Source organism: Rhinatrema bivittatum, chromosome 9, assembly GCF_901001135.1.
Source record: "Rhinatrema bivittatum chromosome 9, aRhiBiv1.1, whole genome shotgun sequence".
Lineage (NCBI taxonomy): Eukaryota > Metazoa > Chordata > Amphibia > Gymnophiona > Rhinatrematidae > Rhinatrema > Rhinatrema bivittatum.
In genome coordinates this window covers 205,868,782-205,894,260 of record NC_042623.1, presented here as the reverse complement: position 1 = coordinate 205,894,260, position 25,479 = coordinate 205,868,782, and positions in this window count along the sequence as shown.

The following is a 25,479-nucleotide window of genomic DNA, read 5'->3' as shown; positions in this document are numbered from 1 at the left end:
CTTGAACTGTGAGGCACATGCATTTGATTTTTTAGATCTCCTTAGCTTTGCTCTGGTTCTATTGGTGCTGCATCTCCTTCTGTCTCATTAACATTGTCATGCTCCTCAGGTTCTGTGACGTTCTCTGAGGAAAAATATCATCAGTAACTGCATCTTCTTCTTATTGTAGGTGATTACCACTGGCATCTGTTATTACATCTGCTTGCATATCAGCATCATCAACCTCTTGATCAGTAGCCCCTTCTTGCACTCTTACTGGGTAGAGCCATGTACTTCTTAATACTTATGGATCTTCCTTTTGTTATTTTAGATCCCAAGCTTAGAGACTCATCCAGGTTTATCCTTCTTCATCAAAATATGCCACACTGCATATTTTTACTTCTTTTGTTTTGAGATCCAAGATTCTATAACCTTTAGTTCCTAAGAACATAAGAACATAAGAAACTGCCTTGCTGGGTCAGACCAAGGGTCCATCAAGCCCAGCATCCTGTTTCCAACAGTGGCCAAACCAGGTCACAAGAACCTGGCAAGTACCCAAACACTAAGAAGATCCCATGTTACTGATGCCAGTAATAGCAGAGGCCATTCCCTAAGTCAACTTGATTATTTATTTATTTATTGGTTTTGTATACCATCACTCGGGTTCCATTGTAACGGTTCACAATAATAAATAATAATGCACAATAAATATACGAAAATCAACTTCCTAGGACTAAAACATAAAACAAATTACAGCCATTCAAATAAAAACAACTCATAATTAATAGCAGTTAATGGACTTCTCCTCCAAGAACTTAGCCAAACCTTTTTTAAACCCAGCTATACTAACTGCACTAACCACATCCTCTGGCAACAAATTCCAGAGCTTAATTGTGCATTGAGTGAAAAAGAATTTTCTCTGATTAGTCTTAAATGTGCTACATGCTAACTTCATGGAGTGCTCCCTAGTCCTTCTATTATCTGAAAGTGTAAATAACTGATTCACATCTACTCATTCAAGACCTCTCATGGTCAACACAAACAGGCGCGCTGCATCAGACTGGCTCAGATTACCATTCGGAGCCCCAGAGCAGACACCTCAAATACCCGTTTAAGCTGTACTTCCAGTTTATGATCCTGAATGTCCTTCAGAGCAGCCGCCTCAGCGACCAGAATTGTGGTCTTTTTGGTGACAGCTGGTATGACGGCATCCACCTTACGGGATTTGAGAGTATCCAAATGATCCTGCAGCAATGGATAAAGTTTCGCCATTGCAAATCCACTTTCAAATCAGAGTCCGGGGAGTCCCATTCACAGCTGATCAGCTTCTGGATCTTCTTAGGAATGGGGAAGGCACCGGGAGGTCTCCACAGGCCATCTAACACTGGTTTAACCCCCTCATTGTCCGACTCCTCCAGGGATAGCTTAACACCCAATTCCTCCAGCACTTGGGGAATAAGGAGTTGCAACTCCTCCCTCTTGAATAGGTGGACTACCCACGGGTCATCGCCCTCTGCCTTGGGTTCCTACTGCATATCCCAGCAAAATTCCCAATTCATTCCTACATTGTACTGTGTTTCTTTTCCCTTTGGGAATATTCACATATGCTTTGCAGCCAAACTCTTTCTGATGAGATAAATTAGGCTTATGCCTACTCCACAGCTCATAAGAGTCATGGAGTAGTTGGCTGGAGTCGGGGAGCACCATACAGAGGCAGTACAGGGCTACAGGGCAGGACTGGTGCTGGTCTTCTGCCTATCCAACCCCCTCTTCCACAGGTTGAGCCCTTGGATTCTGTAGAAAATCATGGCACAGACATGGACTGGGAGCTTCTGTGCAGGCTGGGAGCTGAGGTGAGGTTCAGACTGGATGAGGTAGGACAGGCTGGATGAGGCAAGGCTGGCTGGACAAGGCAAAGCAGGCTGTAAACTGAGGGCAGGTACAGGCTAGAAGATGGGTATAGGTATTGGCTGAGGGCTGGATACAAAGCTCAGGCTCAGGGCTGTATGCAAAGCACAGACTGGAGATTGGACACAAAGCACAGACTTGGGGATGGACCAAGGAGAAAGGTAAGGCCAGGGAAACAGACAAGGACTGAACCGTGCTATGCAGAATGGACAAAAACAGGCCAGAAAACAAGGACTAGACCAGGCAAGGACAGAACAAGGACAGGATAAACAGATATCAGGAAGCAAGGAAGCCCAAAGGGGCATGAGGCAGAGCAAAGAGAAGACAGACAGAAAACACAGAAGGACTAGAGGCCACAAGGCAGAGGATCCAGAGGCAGCTAGATAGGAGGCCACAAGACTAGGCAAGGCAATAGGCCTGGAGGCTTAAAGATGACAAGGTAGAAGTGGACAATCAGAGACATGAGGTGATTCAATGAAGACATGTTGAGGCATTGAGCAGGCTTGGGTGTAGTATGATCAGTGAGGAGGTAACTGGAAAGGTAGTGAGCAAGTATTGCTGAGGACTCCTGGAGGAGGGACGTCTGCGCAGCAGGCTGAACCATGGCCCAGGAAAACTGCACAGTAGGCAAAACCATGATAATAAGGGTTTCATCTGCACCCTTGGTTGGTAGGTAATTCTGTAGCAATACTGAATCTTCTCCCCAAAAGTCATCAGATAACTGTGCATCCAACAGTAGACATCTAGTTATATTTAGCAAGCTCTGATTCTTTCTTTCTGCCTGTCCATTCTGTTCACGGCTATAGCTTATAGTCTTTTTCATGATTTATGACTTTTTCTCTTATAAATTTCTTTGCTGCAGAATATCCTAAAGCTCTTAATTTTTCTCTGATATTTATTTTCAACATAGGCACACATTTTTTTAATTTTCAAACTTCACTTTTATTTGACAACAGATAGGAATTAGTGTACTTTGAATAACAGTCCACAAGAATAATAAAATAACTCATGTCACTCTGTTTTATTGCTAGGGGGCCACAAACATCTGCACAAACCAGTCTGCAGCACAACGAATAAGCTTCATTTTGCTTTTGCCCTTACACAGCATTCACAGAGTATATTCTTATCATTTTCACAGTCCATCTGCAAGTTCTCTCCTAATCTTGTTTAGGTATTCATAATGAACTTGCCCACCATGTCTGTACCTTAAATTGATCCCCCTGTTTCCATGTAAACAAGTCTTACTTGCATTGCACCTGTCTGGAGGCTGCAAAAGTTCATGTTCCATTTTACCCCTAAGCCCAGAATAAGAGCCTCCTGACTGCTCTGTTTATTCTAATAATTTCTCCGCTATCTCTAGCCTTTCCTTCCTTCCAGCAGTCTATGCCTCCAAGTTTAATTTCCCTGTTAAATGTAACTTTGCTTTTTCATGTTCAACCTTTTGTTTTTGGTTACTGTTCTTGGTTCAGTTCCCCTATTCGATGTGAACCGACCTGATATGGTCTCTACCATGAAGGTCGGTATAGAAAAGTGTTAAATAAATAATAAATGTAAATTTGTATTTGTTTCATTGCTTTTAGCAAAATCTCACCATGTCTCTTCACTATGCATTCATTGTTCTTGAGATGGATCTCACAACCTTTTCCATCATGTAATAAAGACTTAGGTAACTCCCATCCAGTTCATATGTCCAATAAGCGTTCATAAACTCAACATCTCCCTCATTAATAAAGCAAATCTGGGATTTTCATTTTCCTATTGCTTCAACAGACCTGCCATCTGCTAAGCAAATCTCTCCTTTGCAGCTTTTGTCTAAATAAATGAATGCACTTTCATTGCACACATATTGGTATGAGGCCCCAGAATCCAGATAAAAGCAGTGTTTGCTAACTTGATTTGGGTTCTTTACTATATTTATCAAACATTTGTCTGCTAATATTATTACTGACTTGTGTTCCTGCCTTACTGCAGTTTGGAGGCTTCCCCTACTCCTTCCCTTCTTCAAAGGGTTTTGGTTTACTGCTTATAGAAGCAGTTCTAACATTGTCTTTATTTAGTTTGCAATGCCTTGTAACATACCCTTTCTGGTTACACAGATAACACATCTCAGCTCTTGTTTCTGCTTTAAAAACATTATGAGCTTTTTCTGACCCTTTCTGCTCTTGTAGTCAACTGCATGTTTCAAGATGAGCTACTACCTGTTTCAGTGACATGTCAAGTAGAGGTGTGAATCTTGTGATCGATCGTCTTTACGATCAATTTTGGCTGGGGGGGAGGGAAATCTTATCGTCGTGTTGTTTTTTTTTAAAATATCGTTAAAAATCGTAAATCGGGGGAGGGCGGGAAAACCAGCACACCAAAAAACCCCTAAAACCCACCCTGAACCTTTAAAAGAAATCCCCCACCCTCCCGAACCCCCCTAAAATGTTTTAAATTACCTGGGGTCCAGTGGGGGGGTCCCGACGCGATCTCCCTCTCTCTCTAGCCACAACTGCGTTGAGAAATGGCGCCGGTGGCCCTTTGCCCTTATCATGTGACAGGGCAAAGGTAGCGCCGGCGCCATTTTGTTTCCTGGCTCCCGACGTCACGCCTGCTGGAGATCACCCACGGACCCCCGCTGGACCCCCAGGGACTTTTGGCCAGCTTGGGGGGCCTCCTGACCCCCACAAGACTTGCCAAAAGTCCAGCGGGGGTCCGGGAGCGACCTCCTGCACGCAGGCCGTATTGCCAATCTTCAAAATGGCGCCGGCGCTACCTTTGCCCTCACTATGATCAGATTCCCCCCCCCCCCCCCAGCCGAATCTGATCGTTAAGACGATCTGGCACACAATTCACATCTCTAGAAACCGGTGATAGTCCAGGGGGTCGAGACCAGGAGGCAATCCAGAAGGAAGGGAGCAGGGCAGGAACAGAGATGAACAAGAACCAGAGCGAGGAGCAATAACGCAGCCAGCAGCTTCAGGAGACCTGTTGCAGAGGCAAGGCTGGAGAGCAGGGACAAGATTTAAATAGTCCTTGCTGGATGACATCAGGAAGGAACCGTGGGAACTTTTCCCGCTGTGATTCCTTTAAGAGCCAACGTGGGGCATGTGCTGCATGCCTAGGTCGCAGCCGGCCTTGGAGGGTTGCCTGCGTTGCTGATGGGCCTGGAGAAGAGCATCAGTGTCTCCCCGCTGCCACAAGAGAGGATAGCTCAACTTTAGGGTCCTGCTGGGTAAGCGAAGCCAGCCGTGCGTTGCTGTGGCTGGTGAACAGTCTAGCTATTTTACTTCTCCAGATAAGTACCTCTATTTGAGACTTATCTGGCTATCTTATTTAGCAAGCTAAATAGTTCTTTTAGGACTTATCCAGCTAGTGGTACTTAACAGATGTAGGTGCATTTTTTTTACTTTACATTTTAAAAATATATGCATGGAGATTTTACATATGAAATTGAAGTTCCATTTACCCTGGGTAAGTCGCTTTTTATGCGTGTAAGTCCTCAAATTTTCTAATGAATACACATGAGTGAAATGACCAGTTTTAACAACTAGTCCACCAGTTTGCCCAGACCTTCTCCAGGTTATTGAGACCCTCCTGGTTCTTCAGCCTGAACTCCTTCCAGGTCACTCAGACTTCCCATCCAGTATTTATTTATTTTAAACTTTTTATATTCCATATCATCCAACAATTCTGAGTTGAGTGCAGAGTACAATGGTACAAAATGGTACAAATATATAAAACAAGCTACATATATCATCTAAAAAAATAATAAGGAGGAGAAGGAGAAGGAGAGGGGAGACCAGAGGGGCTTGAAGACGCCAGAACTGTGAAAAAGAATTGCTTTCAAACTTATTTTCTCACTGCCGAGGGTAAGAATTACTTTACCCCGATGGGACTTCTAGACTTCCGCACCTGACGTCATCAACGGGGCTCTATAAGATCGCTCCACCTACGGTGCTTACTCAACATCAGCGCACACGTTGCCCAAGCTGCGCGCGTCTAAGGGGCGTGCGGCTTTACCTGGCAAGTCTCCTTTTTAATCTCCTCTCCTCAAGTAAGTAAAATTTATTTTTATCTTGATAATCCATCTCCTTCTCCCCTGAAGCAGTATTCATCAAAATAATCATTGAAAGTGCCAGCAATCTCCCGATTGTTTAAGAACTATTGACAAAACAAAATGCCTCATACTAAGAGGAAGGGGAGGCTAAGGGAGTTGGCAGCTGCATCTCCCTCGACAACCCCATCTCAAGGGAAAATCGAGAGTTTTTTCAGGCCAGCTTCTGAGAAAGCTCCCAAGAGAAGCACTGTAGGTCTAGCAGAGGAGACAAGGCTAGACTTACCAGCTTCACCACTATCACTAAGTCCAGGAGCTCTGACAACCCCATCTCCTCCCTTTCAAGTTAGCTTACAAGAAAGTACATCACTTGCTAGTTTGGCAACTGATTTTTCTGAAAATGTATCTATTCTACCCTCAGTCGAGGGAGAAAAGAATGATAAAGTACAATCTGGAGAGGAACTAAGCTTGAAGGGAGAAGTGGAAGGTCACTTCAAGAAACACACAGATGTGATGTCTATTGAATTGGTCACCTTATCCCCCATGAAGAAGTTGGAGAAACCTCCAACAATAACGTTGGAATCCGTATGGACAGCTATTGACACTCTTGAAAATGCTATATCTAAATTAACAAATGTTTATTTATTTATTTATTTAACATCTTTTCTATACCGTCGCTAAGTTATACACCATCACAACGGTTTACATGTAGGCACATATTTAATGTAGGTAAAAGTGTACTATAGTACATTCTAACAGGCGCCGTCAAAGGTTCGGTTACAATATATCATTAGACAAAATAATTTTTAGAGAAGTGTGTCATGACCGAGTGTACTGAAAGAACTTTTACGGGTAAATTTATCATACATATCATACATAGTGTTATTACTTTGCAGATGAATGAACGTGTTGTGAATAATGAGAAAAAAGTAGAAAAACAAGATAAAAAATTGGTAGAAATTGAACAAAAGTTATCTCAAGTACAAAAAGTGCAAGTTATTATAATACAGGGGGAAAAGATACAAAATAGAAATTTGGAGAGACTAGAAAATGAATCTAGGTATTTAAATCTAAGGGTTATTAATTTTCCTTTAACCTGATTCTCACTGTTGCAAGACCAATTTAAGAATGATCTGAAGTCGGCGAAACAATGTGACAAGGCAATAGCTAAAGCCAGAAGAATGCTGGGCTGCATAGAGAGAGGAATATCGAGTAAGAAAAGGGAAGTGATTATCCCCTTGTACAGGTCCTTGGTGAGACCTCACCTGGAGTATTGTGTTCAGTTCTGGAGACCGTATCTCCGAAGAGACAGAGTCAAGATGGAGGTGGTCCAGAGAAGGGCGACCAAAAAGGTGGAAGGTCTTCATCAAATGACTTATGAGGAGAGATTGAAGAATCTAAATATGTACACCCTGGAGGAAAGGAGTAGCAGAGGTGATATGATACAGACTTTCAGATACTTGAAAGGTTTTAATGATCCAAAGACAACGACAAACCTTTTCCGTAGGAAAAAAATCAGCAGAACCAGGGGTCACGATTTGAAGCTCCAGGGAGGAAGATTCAGAACCAATGTCAGGAAGTATTTCTTCACGGAGAGGGTGGTGGATGCCTGGAATGCCCTTCCGGAGGAAGTGGTGAAGACCAGAACTGTGAAGGACTTCAAAGGGGCGTGGGATAAACACTGTGGATCCATAAAATCAAGAGGCCGTCAATTAAGAGTGGGTGGCTCGCCAGAATGACGGCTACTGCCTGGAGATAATACCCTTATTCAATAAACATACACATGGTTACTGTGACTCCAACATCGCTCTAAGCTACAACAGCAAGAGGAAATGTGGAAAAAAGGATTCGCACTCACAAAGCGGGGAGTAGCTGGCTTGTTACGGCGGTTACTACCCCAAGCCAAATAAGCCTGATACTTCACGTTCAACCATATCCAGCATAGCTCTCTGCTTCAACGGCAGGGGAGAAGAAAAACTGATACTTCACGCATATCCAGCATAGCTCCCTGCTTCAACGGCAGGGGAGAAGAAAAACTGATACTTCACGCATATCCAGCATAGCTCTCTGCTTCAACGGCAGGGGAGAAGAAAAACTGATACTTCACGCATATCCAGCATCGCTCTCTGCTTCAATGGCAGGGGAGAAGAAAAACTGATACTTCACGCATATCTAGCATAGCTCACTGCTTCAACAGCAGGGGAGAAGAAAAAAGGATTCGCACTCACAAAGCGGGGAGTAGCTGGCTTGTTATGGCGGTTCCTACCCCAAACCAAATAAGCCTGATACTTCACTTTCAATGCATTTCCAGCATAGTTCTCTGCTTTAATGGCAGGGGAGAAGAAAAACTGATACTTCACGCATATCCAGCATAGCTCTCTACTTCAACGGCAGGGGAGAAGAAAAACTGATACTTCACGCATATCCAGCATAGCTCTCTACTTCAACGGCAGGGGAGAAGAAAAACTGATACTTCACGCATATCCAGCATAGCTCTCTGCTTCAATGGCAGGGGAGAAGAAAAACTGATACTACACGTATATCCAGCATAGCTCCCTGCTTCAACGGCAGGGGAGAAGAAAAACAACCAATAAGGGCTGAATAACATAGTCTGGGTAAAACAAATAAGCATGGGTGTAGCTTGCTTATTGCGGCAGTTACTTCCCCTACTACCCCTAACTAATCAAGCTTGATATTTCACTTGGATGCAGCTCCATCACTGCTCTCTACATTAATGGTGGGGGTGGAAGGGAAATAGAACCAAAGAGCTAAGAGAAACAGATAAGTATGAGAAAAAATGTGTGAAGCTTGCTGGGCAGACTGGATGGGCCGTTTGGTCTTCTTCTGCCGTCATTTCTATGTATCTATAAGAAGTATATGCACGAAGTGCTAAAGATCCCAGTAGAAGCGTCTCCTCTTATTTCCAAGATATATTATATTAATTCAACTAATTTACCAGAAGAACAAACATCTCCTTTAGATATATCTGATATACTTGAAACTACTAATGATGATATAATAGAAAAGAGAGGAACTGTTTTGGTTAAATTTGTATTTCCCTCTGAAAGGGATACAGTCCTCAGATTGTTTTTTCAAAATAGTACAGCAAATTTTGTGACCATCAAATCTGGATTTTTCCAGATATAGCACGAGCAACACAATCCAGAAGGAAACAGTTTTTGGATATGAAGGTTCTTGCTGAACAAGTTGGTGCACAAATGTTAGTCCAATATCCTTGTAAGTGCTCATTAAGGTATGAAAATGCTAGGTATATTTATTTTGAGCCAGAGGATTTGAAAATATTTTTAGAATCTAAAAAGCTATTGAGGGGTAAAGTAGACTAAATACATTTTTTGTTGAAAAATAATTATTTATTTATTTAAATTCTTTTAATATACCGATGCTCAAGACCACATCTTATCGTACTGGTTTACATCAAAAACAGGGCAAACCATAAATTATAAGAATGTAAGTTACAATGAACAGGGAGAGCAATTCAGGAGAATTGAAAGAAGAAGAAATTAGATTAACATAACGCTTCTGAAAGAAATGCGAACAGGCAACTAAAAACAATTGATTTGCAAGGAAGCTAATTTAGCGGGCAACATTAGCTAAGTTGTTCGATATTAACGTATAATAAAAGAAGCTACACTTTCTATTACTAAAGATAAATGTTTTCCTGGCAAAGCTCATTTTTGAATGTTGGATTACTGCTTATTGCATAGTAAGTAGGATATTTAAAGATAAATCTGTATTTGGTAAAGGACTAAGTATTGTATACTTTTTTTGACTATATATATCCATATTGTAATTGATTGTATATGTATATGTCATGATATTTAAAAAATAATAAAATATAAATTAAAAATAAATACAAATAAAAAAAATAATAAAAGGCTGTCTTATCTACCTAATGCCTCCCTAAAAAGAACAGCCTTCAATTGTTTTTTAAAAACGAGTACTTGTTCTTCAACCCTAAGCCCCAATGGAAGTGAATTCTAGAGGACAGAAATAGCAGAGGAAAATGCTCTAGACCAGGGGTCAGGAACCTATGGCTCGCGAGCCAGATGTGGCTCTTTTGATGGCTGCATCTGGCTCGCAGACAAATCTTTAATAAAAAAGTAAAAATCTAACAAAACCCCCCACCCTCCTGATGCCCCCCAAGACCTCCAAAATTAATTTACTACAACCCCCCACCCTCCTGACCCCCCAAGACCTGCCAAAAGTCCCTGGTGGTCCAGCGGGGGTCCAGGAGCGGTCCGGGAGCGATCTCCTGGACTTGGGCTGTCGGCTGCCAGTAGTCAAAATGGTGCCGACGGCCCTTTGCCCTCACTATGTCACTGGGGTCGACCAATGGCGGCGGTAGCCCTGTGACATAGTAAGGGCAAAGGGCCGTCGGCTGCCAGTAATCAAAATGGCGTTGACGGCCCTTTGCCCTTACTATGTCACAGGGGCTACCGCCGCCATTGGTCGACCCCAGTGACATAGTGAGGGCAAAGGGCCATCAGTGCCATTTTGACTACTGGCAGCCTACAGCCTATGTCCAGGAGATCGCTCCCGGACCCCCGCTAGACCACCAGGGATTTTTGGCAGGTCTTGGGGTGGGGTCAGGAGGATAGGGGGTTGTAGTAAATTAATTTGGTAGGTCTTGGGGGGGTCAGGAGGGTGGGGGGTTGTAGTTAGTATGGCTCTCACGGAATTACATTTTAAAATATGTGGCGTTCATGGCTCTCTCAGCCAAAAAGGTTCCCGACCCCTGCTCTAGACCTAGACATCTGGCGTTTATAAACTTGTAGCACTGGCATTTTTAGTTGTCACTGTCCAATTGAACATAATATACGAGGTGGCTGATACCACTGAATCAAGTTCCTAAGGGGACAAAAAGAATCAGAATGTAATAATTTGTGTGCCAATGCTAACAAGTGAAACTTCACATGGTATTTAACTAGTAAACAGTGAAGTTGTTGCAGTATTGGATTAACATGATCATTTTTACCAATGCCTGTCCTCACACATGCTGCCACATGCTGTATTAACTGGAGGACTTTCAACAATTTGTTAGGCGATCCAATATATAATCCACTGCAATAATCAAGATGTGATAGATCAAGTGACTGAAGAACAGTTCTAAACATAATGGGCCAAATTTTAAAAGGTGCGTGCGGGCGTAGATTTGTTCGCGCAACCCGGCGCGAACAAATCTACGCCCTATTTTATAACATGCACGCGCTGCCGCGCACATGTTATAAAATCCAGGGTCAGCGCGCGCAAGGGTGTGCTGAGCCGCGCAGCCTTCCTTCGGAGGGAACTTTCCTTCCCCCTCCCCCCACCTTCCCCCCACCTTCCCCTCCCTTCCCTTACCTAACCCGCCCCCCAGCCCTATCTTAAAAAAACCCCATACCTTTATTGAAGAAGTTACGCGCGCCGGCCGATGGCCGGCCTGCGATCCCAGGCACAGCAGCAAATGACTGCTGTGTCTGGAGGCTCCGGCCACGCCCCCTCCCTGCTCCCCGGACCGCCCACGCCCCACCCCTTTTTGCAAGCCCCGTGGCATATGCGTGTGCCGGGGCTTGCGCGCGCTGCCGAGCCTTTGCAAGATAGGCTTGGCGCGCGCAGGGGCAGCTTTTTAGAGGTTACGTGCGTATCTTACACGCGTAACCCTTTGAAAATCTACCCCAATGTGGGACAGAATGTGCTTCAATGGCTTTAATACTTTAAGTTAAAAAAATGCAGTCTGTGCCATTTGCTGTACTTGAAAAGTCATCTTTAGCTCTGAGTCAAGAACTGTACACACATTTCTAGCATCTGATTGTATCTGTAAAGACTATCCTTCCAAATCTATTGATAGTAGAGGTGTCCTTGCTAATCCAGAGCAGTCTGCTTTTCAGGATATTCAAAAGTCCTTAGCAAGCCATTCTTTAATATGTAGAATGCTTTTTTCGAAATCTGGGACTGAAAAGCAACCTGACTCCAAGCAAAGAAAAAACATCAGCACATTGTCTTTGTACATGTAATAAGTGAGGCCTAAGCTTTTCAGCAATAGGCCTAGTGATTCTAGGTATAAATAAAAAAAGGACTGATGACAGGACTTACCCTTGCAGTACCCTTGAGACAACATTTTTCCAAGTAGAGCACTGATCCCTCAGTTGTATACGCTATTTCCGATTGCTTAAAAATGATTCAAACCATTTTAAGACTGAAAAACCAGCATTCTTCAACCTCAAAATTAGTACATCATGCCTTACTGCATAGAAAGCACTTGAGACAGCAAGCTGTACTAAAATTCCAGGTTTTCTCAAATCAAGACTATGTAACAATGTGTTTGACAAAGTAAGCAATAATTTAGTATTAAAATGCTAGCAGAATCCATTCTGATTGCATTCAAATAAGTCACGCTCCAGCAAATACTCATCCAATTGAATTAATACCACTCTCTCTAAGATCTTAGCCAGAGTCAGTAGATTTGAAATAGGGTGGTAACTGGTGAGACCATGGCTAACTTTATTACTAATATTAGAGATTGGCTTAACTGTGGCCTGTTTAAGGCCCTCTGGGACATGACCCTCTTCAAGGGAACCATTCACCATATCCCTAAATTGCTTCATAAAATTCCTCCCTTAAACTTTTCACAACTGAGAAAGGACAAGGATCTAGCAAGGAAAAAGTAGACTTCAAACTTGCGATAATAGAAACTATCTCCTTAGTGGAAAGAGACCTAAAACAGGACCATCCCAGATTTAAATTAGACCATTCATTTACCTGCAACAGCTTGGCTACATAGCAACCTTATTTTCAAAATAATCAGCAAAGATTTGAGGACCAAAAGGAAGTTGTTCCCTTATTGAATGAGGAAAGTACATTTTTAAACTAAATAATATAACTGAATTGGATGGTTTTGAGCTGTGGTTACTGGTTAGAGAACTACATTAATAACTCATTCTTGCCAAATGACAGCTTATCTATTGTGTTGAAGTTCTGTTAAATAAGCCTTCTTGGATGTAACATCAAGACTCTGATGCCATTTTCTTGTCACCAGTAGTTCACAATAAAGACAATCAATATCACTTATATCAGATTAATGAGCAGGTTTAAATATATGCAAATATGTTGCCAAATCTATATGTGTAAGTCTCTGATAAAACAGCAACTTATGTGCGTAAATGTTGGTCCCGCCCTGTAATTGCCCTAGACCTCCCCTTTATTACACGTATATATTTACTCACGAACCCTATTTACGGGTGTATATTTGAAGGCTATAAAAATAGCACATTGATGAGTACATGCTATTTACATGCATATATGCTAATTTTTACGCACAGAACACTTTGAAAAGTCACCTGCTAGATTGTTCCTTTTCTCTGACAGTTGATGGTATAATAAAGGCAACACATAAAATAAGAAGACTAGGTAGGCCATATGGGCTTTTTCTGCCATCATGTTTCTATGTTTATTTATACTTTTAGAAAGCCCTCTGTTTTAACAGATTGAAAAGGAAGGCTGAGCATATAATTTAAATTCTAGAAGAAACTCTGGCAAAACAACTTTAAGGGATATTGAAGAGCAATAAGTAATATAGACACATAAGTTGGGAATATGAATGCATAAATTCATATAGGCGGTGTGCATAGGGACTGATTTCAATGTATATGCAGAGATTCATATGTTAATTTTCTTGAAATATTAAGAGATTTAGATTTTGGGCAGCTTGTTAAGTCCTTTACACATCATGCAGGTCATATGTTTGACTTAATTTTTACATCCTGCTCCACTGAGGTAGTAGGAAGACCTAGCTCCATTTTCCCTCTGGTCAGATCACTGACAAAATAGGAAGTGTTATTGTAATTTAAAAGATATTGCCATAGGTAAGCTATTTGATGAGTTACAGGACATTCCCTCTGATTTTAGTGTCTTATCTTCTGTTATCTGTATTCAGAGGTGGGGGCTGTATATTAAGCTCTGGAGTAAATAAAATGGCACCTCTTAGACAAAATAAAGGGCCCAGAGTTAATCAGAAGTGGTTCCATTTGGGTTTATGACTTTTAAAAAGAAAAGTTCATCACTGGGAAAGGAAACGGTGAAAAAATAGAACAGAATAAGCAGTTGTATAAGCAAGCTATTGAACATTACAAATTGGAGATTAAAAAATATAACTCCTTGTTCTGATTAAGGACTACAAAACCTGCACTCTCAATGTTTTCCAACTGTAAACTGAACAACCCCATAATTGTATTTAAATTTCAATTTGTCTATTCCTATATGTAGTGTACTTGGATTTTCAGAAGGCGTTTGACAAAGTTCCTCATGAGAGGCTTCTAGGAAAAGTAAAAAGTCATGGGATAGGTGGTGAAGTCCTTTCGTGGATTGCAAACTGGCTAAAAAACAGGAAACAGAAAGTCGAATTAAATGGACAATTTTCTCATTGGGAGGGAGTGGACAGTGGAGTGCCTCAGGGGTCTGTATTGGGACCCGTACTTTTCAATATATTTATAAATGATCTGGAAAGAAATACTATGAGTGAGGTAATCAAATTTGCAGATGATACAAAATTGTTCAGAGTAGTTAAATCACAAGCAGATTGTGATAAATTGCAGGAAGACCTTGTGAGACTGGAAAATTGGGCATCGAAATAGCAGATGAAATTTAATGTGGATAAGTGCAAGGTGATGCATATAGGGAAAAATAACCCATGCTATAGTTACACAATGTTAGGTTCCATATTAGGTGCTACCACCCAGAAAGAGATCTAAGCATCATAGCGGATAACACATTGAAATCATCGGTTCAGTGTGCTGTGGCAGTCAAAAAAGCAAACAGAATGTTGGGCATTATTAGAAAGGGAATGGTGAATAAAACAGAAAATGTCATAATGCCTCTGTATCGCTCCATGGTGAGACCGGACCTTGAATACTGTGTACAATTCTGGTCACTGCATCTCAAAAAAGATATAACTGCGATGGAGAAGGTACAGAGAAGGGCGATTAAAATGATAAGGGGAAAGGAACAGCTCCCCTCTGAGGAAAGACTAAAGAGGTTAGGACTTTTCAGCTTGGAGAAGAGACGGCTGAGGGGGGATATGATAGAGGTGTTTAAAATCATGAGAGATCTAGTAGTTGTGAATCTGTTATTTACTCTTTCAGATAATAGAAAGACTAAGGGGCACTCCATGAAGTTAGCATGTGGCACATTTAAAACTAATTGGAGAAAGTTCTTTTTCACTCAATGCACAATTAAACTCTGGAATTTGTTGCCAGGGGATGTGGTTAGTGCAGTTATTTATTTATTTAAAAACGTTTATATACCGGCATTGGTGTGCAAACATCATACCGGTTTACATTGTAACTAAAAGACTGAAAATACAATTAACAGGGCGGGGAAGGGGGGAGTGAGTAAATACATAGTGCAGAAAGTATTGAAGAAGAAGAAACATCAACTTTGAACGGTAACAGATAGGTTAATTACAAGGGACTATATACAATATAGTTACAAGAGACTATATACTATATACAATTTAAGTGTCGCCTATGTGAGGATTGTTCATGAGGGTTGAAAGGAGTGATGGTAGATGGAGACAATTATTCTGGGTATGCCTGTCGGAAGAGCCAGGTCTTTAGTTTTTTTCTGATTGTAGTCGGGAGGGAGTTCCATTGTTTGGGGCCTGCAATAGAGAGTGCGCGGTCCCTTGTGGCGGAGAGGTGGGCTTTTTTGATGGGAGGTATTGATAGGGTCCCTTTGTTGACAGACCGCGTGGGTCGGTCAGAGCGTATGGGGCAAAAGGGTTCATCAAGCCAGTTAGAGTTGTAGGAGTAGATGGATTTGTGAATTATGGTTAAAGTTTTAAAGAGGATGCGGGATGTTATGGGGAGCCAGTGGAGGTCTTTGAGTATGGGAGTGATGTGGTCAGATTTCCGTGAGTTAGCAATAATCCTGGCGATGGCATTTTGGAACATTTGTAGGGGTTTCGTGGTGGAGGAGGGTAGTCCGAGGAGGAGGGCATTACAGTAGTCTAGCTTTGAAGAAAGAGTAGCTTGGATGACAGTGCGGAAGTCATGATAGTGGAGGAGGGGTCTAAGTTTCTCTATAACACTGAGCTTGAAAAAACCTTCTTTGAGGATGGAATTGATCTGTTTTTTTAGATTGAGTTGTTGGTCTAGAATTACTCCAAGGTCTCTAACACAGAGTTGGGATGATATGGTGTTGAAAGCTGGGTCATTGGAGATCAGGGGTTTAGGGGGTTGGTGTTGAGAGAGAAGGAGCAGCTCCGTTTTGGAGGAGTTTAAGGCAAGGTGGATGTTAGTGAGGAAATCATTTATAGAGGCAAGGGTAGTGTTCCAAAATGCAAGGGCATCAGTGAGAGAGTTGTGAATGGGGATGAGGATTTGCACATCGTCTGCGTAGAGGTAGAATTTGAGGCCAAGGTCTGTGAGAAACTGACAGAGGGGTGTGAGGTAAATATTGAATAAAGTGGAAGAGAGAGAAGAGCCTTGAGGGACACCTTGGGACAGGGGGTAGAGCGCGGATTTGGCATTTCCTATTTTAACGGCGAACTTTCTGTTGATTAAGTAGGATTTAAACCAAAGCAGGGCTAGGCCTGAGATACCTATTTCGGTCAAACGGTTTGATGAGGTAGTTGTGATTGATGGTCTAAAAGGCAGCTGAGATGTCGAGAAGGGCAAGGAGGTAGCAGTTGCCCTGGTCCATGCCTCTGAGTATGTGGTCCGTGAGGGAGAGCAGGAGTGTTTCGGAATTGAGGGATTTGTGGAAACCGAATTGGGCAGGATGCAGAACCTTGTTATTGTCAAGGTATTCAGTAAGTTGGATATTCACAATCTTTTCCATGATCTTGGAAATGAAGGGCAAATTTGAGTTCGGGCGGAAGTTGGAAGGGTCTTTGGGGTCTAGCGAGGGTTTTTTAAGGAGGGGTTTTACAATCGCTTGTTTGAGGGCATCTAGACTGGGACAGATCCTGAGGAGAGAGAGGAGTTAATAATGTCAGCAATAGGTTTGGCAATAGAGTTTGGGATGGAGAGGAGGGTTTTTGTGGGTATAGTGTCTGAGGGGTGAGTTGCGGGTCTAAGTTTTCTGAGGATAGATTCCACTTCTTTGGTGGAAGTCAGGTCAAGAGTTTGGAGGGTAGGGTTGGAGGGGGTAGGTTGCAGGTTGGAGGGGGTAGGTTGCAGGGGGGAGGGAAGGGGGGTCATGGGAGAAGGGTGTTGGAATCTGAGGAGGATGTTGGTGATTTTTGTGAGGAAGTATTGGGCGATTTCTTCACTTCTGGCAGTGGCTTCATTGTCAGGGATGGGGGGTTGGGAGGGCTTGGTGAGGTCAGCTACATAGGTGAAGAGGGCTTTCGGGTTGTACATATATTGGTGGATCTTGGTAGAGTAGAAGTCTCGCTTGATTTTGAGTGTGGTTGTTCTGTAGTGGTGAAGGGCAGTTTTATAGCTTGAGGCAAGTTGGGGTGAGGGAGCTTTACGTCAGATTCTCTCACGCTGCCTAAGATTATTTTTTAAGGCTCTCAGCTCTGCTGTGTACCAAGGTTGGTGATTTTTTGTGGATTGTTGTATTTCTCGTCTGGAGATAGGGCATAGCTTGTCTGCAATTTCAAGAGTTATGCTGAACCAGGATGTGATGGCAGCTTCAGGGTTGGAACAGTCAAGGTTTGTAGAAGCGTTGGAGATTGCAAGTGCAAGTTCATCTCCTGGGCAGGGTTTCCTGAACGTAATGGTAGCGTTGCTTGTGGGGGTGGGGGTAGTGGGGCTAGTGAGTGGTAGGGAGGCTTCTATGAGGAAGTGGTTGGACCAAGGTACTGGGGAGCAGGTAGGGGTGGGGGTGGGAAGGTAGAAAACAGTGGTTAATGAAGATGAGGTCGAGGGAGTGTCCAGCTTGATGAGTTGGGGAGGAGACAATTTGTCTGAGGCCTATTGCTTGGAGAGTGGTGAGGAATGCATCGCAAGAGGGGGAGAGGGGGGTGGCATCAACATGCAGATTGAAATCTCCTAGTATGATAGATGGAATTTCAATGTTGATGTTGGCGGAAATGGATTCAATTAAGGGGGAAGGATCTCGGTCGATGGAGCCAGGTGGGGCATATATGAGGCAGATCTGTAGCGTGGGGGATTTGAAAAGGCCAATTTCTAGTTTGGGGGGTGAGGAAGTGTGTGTGAGCTTGAGGTTAAGGTGCTGTGTTTAAAAAAGTGTAGCTGTGTTTAAAAAAGGATTGGATAAGTTCTTGGAGGAGAAGTCCATTACCTGCTATTAATTGAGTTGACTTAGAAAATAGCCACTGCTATTACTAGCAATGGTAAAATGGAATAGACTTAGTTTTCGGGTACTTGCCAGGTTCTTATGGCCTGGATTGGCCACTGTTGGAAACAGGATGCTGGGCTTGATGGACCCTTGGTCTGACCCAGTATGGCATGTTCTTAAGTTCTTATGTTCTTATATTTGTTTGTATATTATCTCTTCCTATTTTTGACTGTGATCCACCTTGAGGCCATCCTGGTAAAAAAAAAAGAATATCAATTGTCTATAACTAACCACAAATAAATAAATAAATAAATGTTGACTATTACCAGCAATTAAAACAATCAGTCAACCAACTTAAAGAAAAGGCGCTGTGCCGGTGGTAACCAGGCACTGCACCTGGAGCAGGGGAAAAGTCACAGGACCAAACACTCACCATGCTGCTGAAGGAGGGGGGGGGGGGGGGGTCCCAGTGTTGGAGGTGACATTGCATTGCACCACTGAGGTCGTTAATGTAATGACGATGCTGAGCATGCCCAAAAGCTGGTCCAAAGAGTAGGGTCTCAGTGTGGGCAGGAGGAATCCAGGTGGATCCAAGCTAATGGTCAGGCTGGGAGACAATGTGAGGGAGGTCGATGTAAGCTGATGGGCACCATAGCAATGCCCATTGGGCAATTCAAAGCTGGGGCGCTAGATTGGGAGAAGTGCTTGATGGCACTGGGAGTTCGACATGGGATGATACCTGTGAGGCCATTCCTTTGTTCCTTGCTCTTCACACTGCTGCTGCTGCTGCTGCATCTGCCACCTGCCTGCTTAATGGTGAGTGCTTCACCCTTCCTTGGCTGCCCTGCTCATATTAATTAATAAAGTAAAAATGATCATTTAGTGATTATTGGCTTTGACTAGCTGTGATTGGGCTTTTAAAAACAAATTGAAAACAGATTGCAGAGGAGAGCTCAGGACACACAACGTGTCCTTCCCTGCTAATACAGGATACAGGTATTATAGTGACCTTGCCCTGGACATCCAAGTCGGTGTCACTCAGGCCATTGGGAAGGAATTGCTGGGGCAGCCCCATGCACTGCCTATTGTTCCTTCTCGTGGTGGATGCAGACAGAGCAGGTTAAGGGGCCACCAAGTAGGAAAAGTTGGTCAGTCCTGCACCCCTCCTACAGGCATGCATGAGGGAGAGGTGCAGCACATGGCTTCAGGTACGGTGACGAGAGTTGGACAGGGGTAGGGAGTTGAACCAGTGGGTGACAGCAACTCGTGGGTCCAGCAATAGTCTTTCCAGCCATTGGCATGGATGCTTGCGCTGAGTGATCTAGTGTGGCCCCATGGCATCAGTCTTGTCCCACTGGAGAGTGGGTGGTTCCAGTTGGGGGAACTCATCTGGGCAGTTACCAGTGCCTCCCTATTCAGCACCAGCCAGCCATGACCCAGCCTGGAGACCACCAGAGACTATGCCCCAAGTGTGGTCACCATGGTCTTGCTCAGTGCCTCCTTTCTTTTAACTTAACCTCCCACCGACGGGTTGGCCCACCCAAACACCGGGATCCTGGTCCCCCATGCCAGCCTCATAACCATTGGATGAGGACCCCCTTGGTATCCGGCCCACAAGTTTGGACAGCTCCTGTTGCCCTGTGTACATAGATCGAGCTCCATTCCTGGCAGCATGGGGAGCTACAGATCCAGAGATATCCTCAACTTCAGACACGGCCATCAATCCTTCTGTGGCCCCTTCATCATCTGCACAGGTGGAGGGTGAGTCCATCAGCACAGCCACACCAGACACTGGGGATAGTTCTGTGTGTTCAGGGTGCAAGCACTAGTGCAAGGGCAGAAGGGGCTTTCACAACATGGAGTCCTCTGGTAGTCTCAAGTTCCTCATTTGCCTTTTTGGATTTTTGTTTGCCAGAGGATTGGGGAATGCAGCCACAGCAAACACAGGCCCAAAGGGGGTAATTTTCAAAGGAGTTACGCATGTAAATGTGACATACTATCGTAGCAATTTTCAAAAGCTATTTACTCGAGTAAAGTGCACTTACTTGAGTAATCCTATGGACAATTCAATGGCATATATTGTAGCAATTTTCAAAAGCCCACTTACTTGAGTAAAGTGTATTTACTCGAGCAAAAACCAGTTTTGCTCGAGTAAATGCTTTTGAAAATCTGGCCCTTAGTGTGTTCCTTTGCTCACTTGGTATCAATAGTGGGCAGGGCTGATCCTTCTTAGCACCTGGCAATGTGGTCCTATTTAGACACGCTTGTCAGCGCCCATTTGGCATATGAAGAATTTGCCTGGCTCAACTACGATAAGCGGTTCAGAGAAAAGATGGATATTTCAAGCATGTCCTGGGGTTCTCATGACATCGAGCTGTGACTCATGCATTTGAGGGCTTGGACCTTGAACACACCAGTCGGCAAACAATCCTTTCAAGGCCAGGGGAGTGTGCAGGGTCGGATTCATGTTGGTGGTTCAATAAAGGGACCTGTTCAGCACAGGACTGTAAGTACAAATATATCTTCACTACCTATGTTGCCTATCAACCTGCTACCAAATGCCCCAGGAAAGGCACCAGAGGGGAGGAAAAATGACAATTTTGTGAAGGCTCCAACTCTAGTCCATTGACAGGAACTTGAGGCAACCTGAGGCTTTATCTGGCTTGGGCACTACTTGCACCCTCCTTGAAGGTTTTAGGGATGATTTAAGATCCCTTATGAGGGGTCAATAGCTTTAGTCCCCATAGAAATGCATCTTCTGCTGCCATATTCACTGTAGTGGTATGGGAAAAGCTGGCTGTTGAACTGGGGTTGGGGAGGATTGTGGGTCCATTCTCAACCCCCCCTCCCCATTTGCCAAGATGATTGTTTCATCCCTAACAGTAGTGCCCAAAAAGGAGCCAAGTAAGTTTAGGTTAATAAAGAACCTTTCTTACCCGACTGGCAGGGTAGTCAACAATTTCATCCTGCAAGAGGTTTGCTCTGTCCAGTTCGCATCATTTGACAGTGTACTTGACCTCCTCAAAGAAGACCTGGACCTAGATATCTGCGACGGATCTCTCTGGACCATGTAAGTGGGGGGCCTTGGAGGATCCTGTCACCTGTATTATTTTCAGGTGGGAGGGATGGATGGGGGTCATGGGAGATCTTGGAAGGAACCATTTCTTTTTTGTTCATTTTTTAAATGTTTATTTTTTTTAATCTAGTAAATAATGAAATAAACATTAGACAAAATGAAATTCCTGGAAAACAAACCCCCCAAAAATGAAACAAAAAGCAAAACAATTTTTTTTCTTGTTCCTACCCATAATATTGTGTTATACACTGTATATTGCATCATAGAGCACTATTGTAGCAATATTGAGTGATATATGCAATATTTTGCATAGCCCTGCCAGGTTGCCTCACCTATTACAATGAGCTAACTTTTATGCAATTTTCATACATGAATAATGCAAATGCATGCAAATCAGCTCCTTACTAGGCAATTTGATGTTAATATTTTATCATAGTTGGCCAAGAAAATGGCTGCCATGATAAAACAACAATGCCTGCTGGGGATTCATTATTGCTGTATGTGTTTGTATAATAAGTTGTTTAAAAAAAAACTGTATAATAAAAATATTATACAAGAAAAGTATGTAAACTTAGTTAACGCAGGCCCTGAGGCTTCCATGTTACATTTAAAGGTCTATGCTGTAAATACAATTGTCGGCAAAATGGAAGAAGTTGAACAGGAGGTCACAGATGACCCCCAGCTGAGCCGGGGTAACCATTCGAGGTGCCCTGATACTCAAAATATTGAAAAATAGATTGACTGCCACATGCAGTGATGTCAAGCCCACCCCTCAACCTTGTCTTCACTAATGTCCATATCCTCCCATCCCCGCTTCCCATTGAAAATTGTGCCGCCAAGGTTACCCCACTCCCACATCAACAGAACCCCCAAATCATTGGGAGTATAGTCCCCCATCCTCCAAAAGTATAAAAAAAAGCACCCCCAACTTTCAAAAAACTAGTAGAAATTCCTGTGGGAGCCTGGGGTGACCCGGGTCTGGTCAGCGCCATTTTTCAAAATGGCACTAACCTGACCTTGCCCCAGTCATGTGACTGGGGCAACTCGTTTGGACCTCGGCCTCAAAAAGTAGCTAGGAAAGACAGGATATTTATATTTATCCAATTAAGTAATCAAATAAGTTAGACCTATCATACTGCAGTTTTAAATTAGATGGATATAATTTATTCAGCAGCATAGTTGTGCTGCTCAATATCCCATGTAAGTTAGCTGGATAAGTCTCAGCCAGCTAATATACATAAACGGCTACCTTTGAATATTGAGACCTTGATGTTTAAAACAAAATATACTTATCTGATCCACTTAGTTCAAACTATAAACTGTAAAGAAATAAAAAGCAGGAAAAAGTAAAAAGTCTTTCAAAATATATAATTGAACACAGAGGAAAAAGGGTTGAGTAAAACTCTTACTCTGAATGAGTAGGAAACATGAAAAAGAAAAAGATGAAAGTTAAGGATTTGAAATAAGTTAAATAGAGAAGTAAATTAAACTTTGCAAATATTTTTAATTTGCTTCCGGGCAATTTGCTTCCGGGGAATTCCTTTTAGAAGCTCATTATTGTCGTGTTTATGAATGTTGTTTGATTGACAATATTTGTGAAATGTATGGGGCAGATTTTAAAAGCCCTGTGTGCTGGATTTACGTGCGCAGGGGACTTGCTCGCCGGTGCGCCTATGTTGCATAGGCTGCCGGCACGCGCAAAGCCCCGGGATGTGCGTAAGTCCCGGGGCTTTGCTTGGGGGTCGTGCCGGGGTGTGCCGGGGGCGGTGTGGCATTCGGGGGCATTCCGGGGGTGTGGCCGATGCTGCCGAACCAGCCCCCGGTCCGGGGAATAGCGTGCCGGCAGCCCGCCGGTGCACGCAAGTTATGCCTGCCTTGGGCAGGCGTAACTTTCTTAACAAAGGTAGGGGGGGAATTTAGTTAGGCCTGGGGGTGGGTTAGGTAGGGGAAGAGAGGGGAAGGTGGGGGGCAGAAAAAAAGTTCCCTCCAAGGCCGCTCCGATTTCGGAGTGGCCTCGGAGGGAACGGAGGCAGGCTGCTTGGCTTGTCGCGCGCAGGTTGCACAATTGTGCACCCCCCTGTGCGCGCCGACCCTGGATTTTATAACATGTGCGTATATTACGCACGTAACCCTTTGAAAATCTACCCCTGTATTTCTAAACAATATATTTTTTTCAGAATTGAAATGTGTAATAGATGTGATTTTACCACATTCATGTGGAAGGAATCGAGGTACTCAACTAATTGGAAGAGCATACAATAAATAAACAATGGTAATGGTGATGATGATGATGATTTACCGATTGAGTGCTTTTCGCCCAGCGAGTTTGAATTTATAAATTGAATGGAGTCATTTTTTATAAAGACTTTGTTGTAACTATTTTTTCATACAGTATAGTGTGATCAATGGATATACCAAACTGTTTTTATGAATGGTACATTTTTGGGTTTTTTTATTGTGTCAATTTTTATGAAAATATCTTCAGACGTTTTTTCATATAATACAGTGTAACTGATGTTTTGGTTCTGGCCGCGAGCGACGCGACCAGACCCTTACCTCCGTGTTTCTGGACCTGTTCCCGCTTTCACTGGCCTAGTTCCTGTCCTGTTCGGCGGCGTCCCTGTGAGGGCCGCGCCGCCGGGAAGCCTTCCATGGATGCTCTGTCTCTAGGCACGCGCGCATGCGCGCGCCACTTGGGTGCTTTTCTAGGCCATTTCCCGCTAGTGGTGACTCCGCTCAATTCTTGACATCAGTCACCACGGCCTTGATAAGCCAGCTGTGGCCACCCAGTCTTTGCCTTGCAACGGGCTTACCTACCGGATCCCTGTTGCGCTGTGCACCGGAGCGTCCTACTTTGCTATCGCTCCGTTCCTGTCTGCCTGCTACAGTACCTGTCTGGTTCCTGCTTGCCTGCTACTGTGCTTGCTTGGTTCCTGTTTGCCAGCTGCAGTGCCTGCTTAGTTCCTGCTTGCCAGCTACAGTGCCTGCTTGGTTCCTGCTTGCCAGCTACGGTGCCTGCTTGGTTCCTGCTTGCCAACTGCAGTGCCTGCTTGGTTCTTCCTTGCCAGCTACAGTGCCTGCTCAATTCTTGCTTGCCAGCTGCAGTGCCTGCTTGGGTCCAGCCTGCCTGCTACAGTTCCTGCCTGGTTCCAGTACCCGAGTCTTGCTGCAGTTCCTGGCTGGTTCCAGTACCTGAGTCCTGCTACAGTTCTTGCCTGGTTCCAGTATCCGAACCCCGTTACAGTACTGACCTACTGTCCTAGTCTGGTTCCAGTTTCCAGTCCTGATCCACTACCGCCTAAGTCTCAGCGGCCGGGCCCCTACGGGCTCCTCCCGGGGGGACTTCGGCTTCCAAGGGTGAAGCCACCTAAGTACAAGCGGTTGGGCTCCTACGGGCTCTCCCGGGGGAGTACCAGCTTCCAGGGTGAAGAGCACCTCTACGTCTAGCCTGAACATCTGCCTCCCAGCCTGTGGTATACTAGAGACTTTTGAATACCTTTCCCAGTCTCCTGCAGGTCGGCCCAAGGGTCCACTAAACTGACATTCCCTAACAACTGATGGATATATTAAAGCATCATTTCTCTGTTATGTGATTGGGGCTTGATGATGGATTCTATCTTTTGATTGGTTCCTTTGCCAAGCACCTCAGACATCAGAAAAACTTTCCACAAGCGTCAGTTTTAAAACTATTTTCCACTGACATTGTGGAACTGATGCTTGTAGAAAGTTTTTTCTGATGCCCGTGGAAGATTATAATCATCTGGATTTACAGTAATGGGATTAGAGTCACTTCAACCAACATAGCATGTTCAAACTATGGGACATGGCATCTTTTTCACACTTGATGGATTTCTCAGTTTACAATATGTACAAATTTTATGTGCATATTTAAAAGAAAAAAGATTAAAAAATTCAGATGGTAATGGTGATTAGGCAGATGTATGATTATATAACCTAGGCAAGCAACAATGGTTTCAGTTAAGCTTGCAGCAATGCACACTGCCTACTAATATGATGGTCGAGTATATAAATAAAAGTTGTTATGTCAACTAAAAGAATATACAATTCACTATATTTAGGAGAATTATTTATATTTTGTTTTGCTTATTTTTCCTTCATGGACTTCCTTTTTTGTTCATTTAAGACAAAATATGAAACGATATAGGCTATTTCATTAACCTTGTCTACGTCGTTTCAAATGAAAGCACATCCCTAATTTTTAGCAATGAAAAAG